Source organism: Gymnoscopelus microlampas, assembly GCF_963454915.1.
Source record: "Gymnoscopelus microlampas genome assembly, chromosome: 4".
Taxonomy (NCBI): domain Eukaryota; kingdom Metazoa; phylum Chordata; class Actinopteri; order Myctophiformes; family Myctophidae; genus Gymnoscopelus; species Gymnoscopelus microlampas.
The window spans coordinates 34,383,293-34,391,751 of record NC_139941.1 but is presented as its reverse complement, the minus strand read 5'-3'; positions in this window follow the sequence as shown (position 1 = coordinate 34,391,751).

Below are 8,459 nucleotides of genomic sequence, written 5' to 3'. Positions count from 1 at the left end.
TCATTGTACATGGCATTTCCATAACCATAGACCAATCAATGAGACTTTTCTACTCCTCGGGGGGAGCCGGTGGGGGGAGGGAGGGGGGGGGGGGTTCTTGGATGCAACTTCAAGGTATGCATACTGTAAACCTGATACAAATTTCTGTCTCCTTCTTCCACTGCGTCCAGTTCCCCCCAAAAAAATATGATCCAAGCCGTGTTTAGCCTGCTTTCCAAAGTGCAGGGTGAGATCATTTGGTAAACAACAGGTAACTGAATACTGTTGAGGTATGGATTAATCCAAAAAGTCTGCATGCTAAAAGTTATAAAACAAGGGGACGCATTAAGGGTGGTCCAAGTTGTGGCCATAGTGGGGTGCTGCTTATTCAGGTTGTCTGTTGTATGACCTACTTCTCTTCAGTCTATGTGCTCTGGCTCCGATCACAGAGAGACAAGCCAGAGAGACACAAGAAGCAAGAAGTCCTGTCAGTATGACTCCCCCCCCCCCCACCAACTCTCTCTCTCTCTCTCTCTCTCTCTCTCTCTCTCTCTCTCTCTCTCTCTCTCTCTCCCTCTCTCTCGTTCCCTTTTTCCCCCCTCCACCTGTCCCTATATGTAATCACGCATTTACTGTATGTCTTCTCTCTCCTTCTCTTTGTGCATACAGGTCATTTCATGATTAACCACATAGCCAAAGAGCGTAACAGACTACAGTAAGTGTTCGAAACAGGTGGCACTTCTATACCAACCACAGCATGAATAGGATTGTTTTGAAAAACTGCATCCAATCAGTGACTGAATTATGTTTTTCCCCCAATATCCACTTTGGATCCATCACAGTGCTGGCTTTGATTCAATGGACTGGACATGTCCTCAAAATAAATGTTTGAACTTTTGATAAAAGAACAATTCAACAAAAGAACAAGTTTGTTTAACTTTATGATTGCAGCGACCAGCATTTTGTTGTGATCACAAAGTTACCAAAAACCTATTACACATGTATGCAGAAAATTCTTTGGTTAGATTTATTCAACACCCACTTCCTCATTTGGCAGAAGACCTTGTGTTGTCACATGGAGTTGGTCAGGAAGTCCTTGGTTCCGATATTAAAAAGTGCTTCATTGTAATTCTAAAGTAGTTAAAAAGTGCTTGCTGCTGTAGTACAACTGCACGAGTAATTAATCTCACAATGCAGAGCAATAATTCACTGAATCACATCTGTGCTCCAGTTCAAGGTATTTGGTTTCCAATAATAATTTCCTATCATTTGTATATTGTAACCCGTTGCACTCTATCTGATACTGTACACCAGCATTATCCACAACAACAACAAGGAAGAAATGTGTTTACTCTTTAGCTGTGGCTAAAATGTTGATTCTCCTATCCTTTGCCCGTGCCGCCAATCGGCAAAGCTTGCACCAAAATTATTAAAGTACAGCGGAATCTTGAAATCACAGACAAACATACTGTATACCTAGAGATGTACTCGATTTGAAAATACATTTTTGGTGATTTGATTTGGACATCCCTACTTGATATAACATGTGAAGCCATTGATGAACATGGTTATTGACTGTACCATCTTGTACTTGTATGAATTTAGGATCAGGCTGGTAATGTCCCTTTAGACCCTCCAGAAAAACGCGTTTATGTGATTATGTGCAGCAGGGGCGGCGATTTATGTCCGCGCTGCGCGTGCGTTGCGCACCCAAAAGCCAGTGCGTAAAAAAAAGGACGTGTTACCTTTTTGGGGGGTTTTGTTACTTTAATGCGGTTAATTTGGTACAAAAAATGTACTCCATAAAGTGAAGATGTCGGAGTTTTTTTCTTTTTCTTTTTTTGTGATGAGTTTGTGATGGGTGCTCGTCATTTCCCCTGGGTGCTTTAGCCCCGAGGCACCCACAGTATCGGCACCCTTGATGCGCATAATTATGCAGGGATATTTTTCTTCCAAAAAGGACGCATCGCATCGCATCGCATAATATGCGCATCGCATAGCATCGCATAATATGTGCATCGCATCGCGCCCCCAACAGACGGAGATTCTGTGCGACTTCCACACAGACCCACAGACAGACAGATACAGACTTCCGTATTGTTTTCGGTTTATTTTTCGGTTCATTCGTCTAACCAAATTGTCACTTGGCACACTGCACACCCCATGGTCATCTGGGACACACACTCCAAGTTTGAGGTTGTTCGTTTGGACAGCGCCCGAGTTGTGCCGGGAATAGGCAGACAGACAGACACATGATTTGTGAATTAAAGGATCTCAACCAGGCGGAGATCATGCACTTGGCCCTTACTGTGTGTGTGTGTGTGTGTGTGTGTGTGTGTGTGTGTGTGTGTGTGTGTGTGTGTGTGTGTGTGTGTGTGTGTGTGTGTGTGTGTCCGCAGCTAATCTCACATACTACTAGGCCAATCCTCATTACTTGTGCACCATTTTTGTGAATTAATAATTGTCTCTCCAGGCTATAACAGGGTTCCTAAGCAAATAAAAGTATGGAATTTGATATGAGTATGGAAAAAAGAAAAGAGAGTATAGAAAAACATTTAGGCATTTGGAGCAAGCAGCCAGTACAGCCACAACGTTTACCACTGTGTGACTGAGCGCAGGCCAGAGCGAGCTTGATATCATCTAAAGCAGGGGTTTTCAACCAGTGGTCCGGGGACCACCAGTGGTCCTTGAGGGGGTTCCAGGGGGTCCCCAGCCAAATTAATAGTTAGCAACCAAATTGACCCTTATATGTGTGTAACTCTGAGAGTGTACAAATGGAACCAAATGGACCCGTTAGGGTCCATTTGGTTCCATTTGTACACTCTCAGAGTTAAATCAACACTGATGATGATGATACAGTGTAGATTGGGACCCCCAAGAAATCAAAATGGTTGAGTCCCTGCCATATCTTTTCAAACGGGGGTCCCTGGGCTAATATTTGTCAATTTGGGGGTCCTTGATGCGAAAAAGGTTGAAAACCCCTGATCTAAAGCAAGGCAAAACTTGTGGTGACGCAGAATGCACACTCAAACACAGACTCTAACCGAGCTTTCTAGTCTAACTTCTCACTTCACTTCACCTAATAATAATGTGAACAAATTTGCTCCAATATTGATACAGTAGGTTCAAATCTGGCATCGTAAATTGTGTGCAAACCTATAGCCTGTTTGGTGATCATTACGTGAAATGGCACTGAACGGACTACGCACCACAGTAACACCACAGAAGACATAATTTTCTAAGGTCAGGGTAATGAAAGCCAGAAGGAGGACGATTCAATTGTGGACCTTGTAATAAGTGGTTTGAGAGGGATAAAGCCCCTTTTGGTCTGCACAAACCATTTATTTTCATCATCGTCTATCATGTTTCTTATGAACCACAAAATTATGACAATGTCAGAAGGGAGAGCCCCACAAAGGCTGCGGTTAGCTTTGATCAATCTAATTTGTTCTTTGTGAGTGGTGAAAAAGACAGGAAACAAAGCAGTCTTAACAACATGACATAAGAATTCAACCCTGGTGGCTTTCGTAGTTGTGCAACAGATATGCAACGTTCACTGTCTTAACTTAACGCTCAACGTCTTCTTCTTCATGTCTTGTTATAGAAAGTCAGCACTAGCACTTTTCGAGCCGTGACTCTGTTGGAGGCGAGCCGTCTAGAAACTGTCTGTCTGTTTGTGAGTCTGTGTGTTTGGAATTACCTTGTCACATCTTTAGCGACACTGCCAGTAGGCCAAGGAAGTAGCGTACTAACAATTTTTCAAGGGAAGGCCATGTTCTCCGCGCGTGCGACTCAACTGAAACATCACTCACCACCCTTAGTTAGAGACTCTTAAGTGACCACATGGTTGGTCAACCGAAATCACAACACCATCCATCCTCATCCACTTATCCGGAGTCGGGCAGCATAGGTAACAGTTCCAGCAGAGAATCCCAGACTTCACTGTCCCGGGCTACATCAGCTACTTCTATCTGGGCTCTGCCCGAGGCGTTCCAAGGCCAGTGTGGAAATATAATCAGCACCATTTGATCCTTGGTATGCCCCATGGCCTCCTCCCAGCTGGACGTAGACCGAAGACATACAGGGAGAGACCCAGGAGGCGTCTATAGATGCCCAAACCACCTTGACTGGTTCCTTTCCCTGTGAAAGAGCAGCGGGTCTACTGTGAGTCGAGTCTACACTGAGATTCTATTCTAATATTTAACTTTAATTAATTTATAATGGAAGTCAATGGCGGTCAGATCAGGCTGAAACCTTGCCCATACTTATGGAGTCATACATCATACCATAACATGCGCTGGACGTTACTGTAAGTGAAACAAAATGGTCATTCCCCCATCCCCACGATGACCAGATTCTATGGAAGGACAAAGTAATACAATATATTTACACGTAAGGTGTTTACATGCAACATGCTAAGACTTTGATAGTACTTGGGGAGGGGGGGTGGTTACTATTACTATTTACTTATTACTCCTTAAGAAAATTTGCAAGTAATAGTTATATTACTATTACTTTCACTTCCCCTCCCATTCCAAAAAAGTGATGTGCAATACAACCTGTTTAGCCAGCTCCTTTCAGAACTGAATCCACTTTGTTGGAACAATGATTAACCTCACATGAGGAGTCTAGCCTGGAATCCAGACTGATTCGCTCTGTTCGGCATAAAAATTAAAATAAACGGTGCGAATCAGTCTGGATTACAGGCTATGAGGAGTCACCAATCAGCCAAATTTGCTCTGGCAGATTCATCAGGTTTCCTCTTAAACCTGATGGATGGGATTTATGATTCATATATATTATACACTGTTGAAAAACAGGAAATATTAACATATGTGTATGTGTGTGTGTGTATATATATATATATATATATATATATATATATATATATATATATATATATATATATATATATATATATATATATATATATACACCGGTAATGTTAATTCCTGTTTTTCAACAGTAACTGTGGATGTATTATGTACAAACTATCAACAGTCTAAGAATACAATATTGAAGTGGGTATTGGTCAGAATGTTTTGGCCAACTGGTACAACGAAGGAACATTTGTTGGCCTTTGGTATTGTGAAGGAATGCCCAACTATAAACATTTCTGCTTGTTAAGTTGGACTTTTGGGCACATAGGTCTTGAGTGAGCAGTGGAGTTATGTGGGTTATAAGCGCGCTCACACACAAGGCTATAAAACTGTCTCGATTTAACGGGATGATTAACGCCTCTCAGACATTGGTTAAACGAAATATGAGGTAATCCGACTCCTCAATCCCAGTCAAAACATGCCCAATATGAGGGCAACCCACATCCTGCTTCACTGAATAGGGGGCTTTGGCTATAACCTGCTGCTTCTAGTTGTACAAAGAATGCCCCTCAAGATTGATAAGTGCTCCAATTTTGGTGACCAAATGACACAATGTTCTGCGACACGTTGTCTTTTCAGCACGCATGTACTAATCACTATGCAGTATAAATTAGGCTTAAATTATTCTTCGCGTGCATCCCTGTCAAAACATCTCACCACCAATTTGGTCCCAGCCCAGTGGTTGGGAAACACCAGTCAAACTGAAGCCTTCTCTGACCATGTTCCCAGTGGAATGGGATGACTAGGAGAGGGGAGGCAGGGGGAGGATTGGTATTTGGTACCTACAGGAAATGGTGAAATAACCAGGAAACACCAATCTGATAAAAGCCACTCTAAACAGGATATTAAACAGCTAATAAACGTCTAGAGAAGTGTATATGTTTCCCTTTAAATACTTTCCAGGCAGTGTGGGGGGAAAGACACTCTTTGAATTTCCACAATGTAGGCCTATTGACTGAACGCTGTCGACCACATTTGACGCAGTGACTCACGAGGAGGCTGAGGTAATAATGGCATGCCATTATGGTACTCATTTGGGTTGGCACAGGGAACTCCCGAGTGGCACACGCAAAGCACATTAAAGTCACACTTACGGTTGTGTGACGTTGCCAAATTCCAGGATAAATCTTTCATGCTGAAATGGCGAACTCCCAAATATTTGTCATTTCATAATGCAGAATTATTTAATTTGTTTAATTTATTACGGTATTGGTATTTGAAGATGCATGGGACACCACGTCATTTTAAAATGACAATAACATGAAAATGTTTCATTCTTAAATGTAATTAGACATTATTGGTTTAATTAAAAACAACAAGAGTGTGTCTAATAATGGCTTGGCTTCCATGTGGATCTTAGACTTAATATGGACTTATGATGTCAGTACTATGATGTCAGTACTATGATGCCAGTACTAGGATGTCAGTCATCTCCACAGGGCAAGGTTTTAGTCTAGTCAAACACCAATGACTTCCATTATCAATGTATACACACAGAGTCTGTCTGCCTTTTTTCAATCTTTTTATGGAGATCCCCGATGTCAGGACTCCTCGGTAAACCCCTCCTTTAGGGGGGTTTACCAGGCTAGTCATGGCCTCCAAGTACTATGAAGTAATCTGACACCGGGTACTACGGGTACTCTAACAACGGGTACAACAGGTGTAACCGAGCATAAGGGACATGCGTTCCCAATGGCCATCGGCCTGGTCAAATTAAAGCTAAAAGAAAATACAATATTTCAAAAATATAAAACACATGTGGAAGAAATTGCAGATAGTTACTTTCTTGGCCTGCTGGCAGCGTGCACAAAAAATGTGGCGCTGATCGTCGGTGCAGCCGTTTGCAGGATTAGCCCCAGACAGACATACTCTCAGACCTTCTTCTAGACAGATCGCCCCATACAATGAAATGCAGTAAAAATGTGGGATAGCTAAAACAGCATTTGCATACCAATTGCTTTCCATATCAGCCACCAGCTCAGGTCCTGTTACACGCTGCTATTTCAGATTGGCTTTTCATGTACAGAGTCATGGGGAAGAGGATGGGACTGAGAGGACAGTGAGGGCTATCATCATACAGGGATTTAAATTGATTTCAGTTTTACAAGCAGCAGATGTAACAGTTTGTATATCTGTTGTAGGAAGAATGTGGCAATTGGTGCCTTGATGTCTTCTCTTATTATTCTCAGGACTGTACATCTCTGTTTAAAATTAAACAGCTTGTATCACAACTCCTGGGTGTGTGGAGCACATGCCAAAATAAGGCAGGCTCCCAGCCAAGCTCTGGATATCTTCAGAAATGATAATAACCACTATGAGTCCAAATTGCTTGTGTGTGTGTGTGTGTGTGTGTGTGTGTGTGTGTGTGTGTGTGTGTGTGTGTGTGTGTGTGTGTGTGTGTGTGTGTGTGCGTGTGTGCGCGTGTGCGTGTGCGTGTGTGTGTGTGTGTGTGCGTGTGCATGCGCGTGCGCGTGTGCGTGTGCGTGCGCGTGTGATTTCATGCTTGCCTCCTGCAGTGTCAATGCTAGTATGAAATGCTGCAGTCCTGGCAACAGAAAATCAGTCAGCACGCACAGGGTGGGTGGTGCATGGATCATTTGGATCCGTTACCGCTCAAACCTCTACTGAACACTAATGTTTGTTGTGTAATGGAGATTGTAAAAAGTACAGTATGTGTTCTGAAGTTCTTTCAGTTCATCTCAAATATGTATTGTCCTGCAGACTGAATCTGTTTTGTAGAATCTGTGATAAAAAACACATGCCAAATCTACTGTACACATAACGAGCCACAGAAAGAGCTTATAAGACCACAAAATAACTTTCAGTATTGCACAGTGCAAAAAAATCAAAACACCTTTTTTGGATCCTTGGAACTGTACACAGTATGGCAATTTGTCATTGCCATTATAAACATGTTTAACAAATGTGTTAGCTTACACATAAGTACTTTTCTTGTGAAAACTCACCTGAAATCTCACAGCCTTTGCACATCACCCTGACATAGAGCTGTTGTCACATTAAGATGACACATTAATTTTCAGACATCTTTTTGTCACCTCCTCCATTCTCTTGGGTCTCCAGTGTCAACGATTATAAGGTTAGTGAGTGAGAATCCCAACACTAGTAATCATTCATCGCACCTGATGCCCTCCGAAAAATGACACAAGCCCCAACCCATTCTATTCAGCGGCTAATGGCAATAAAATACCTTCACAATATCACTTTCAGGGGGTATTAGAACTATGGCAATAACCTTCGCAGCCTTGCAGGAGCCGGTGTTCAATTTGCTGATGTGAGTGACTTGGCTGCGAATAGTGTGTTTTCACGGCCATCGTGTGCATCACAAGGGCCTGGACTGGCTTTAAGGAGGCAATTAGTGTGGATCAGTATAAATGTAAAGGGGGAGAAAAAATCCCTCTATTGGTCCTGGTTTTGTTTGTCTCCTGGCAAGGAGCAGGCCTTTAAAGCTCCCTCCCTCCTCTGATGGCCAGCCTGGGAGAGCCCACTAATGAAGACCATTTGGGCCCCTCATTTACAACACATGCTGGTTAATAGCCCACGACAATAGGTTTTACTGCTGCTCAGGCCATCTCATGCTAA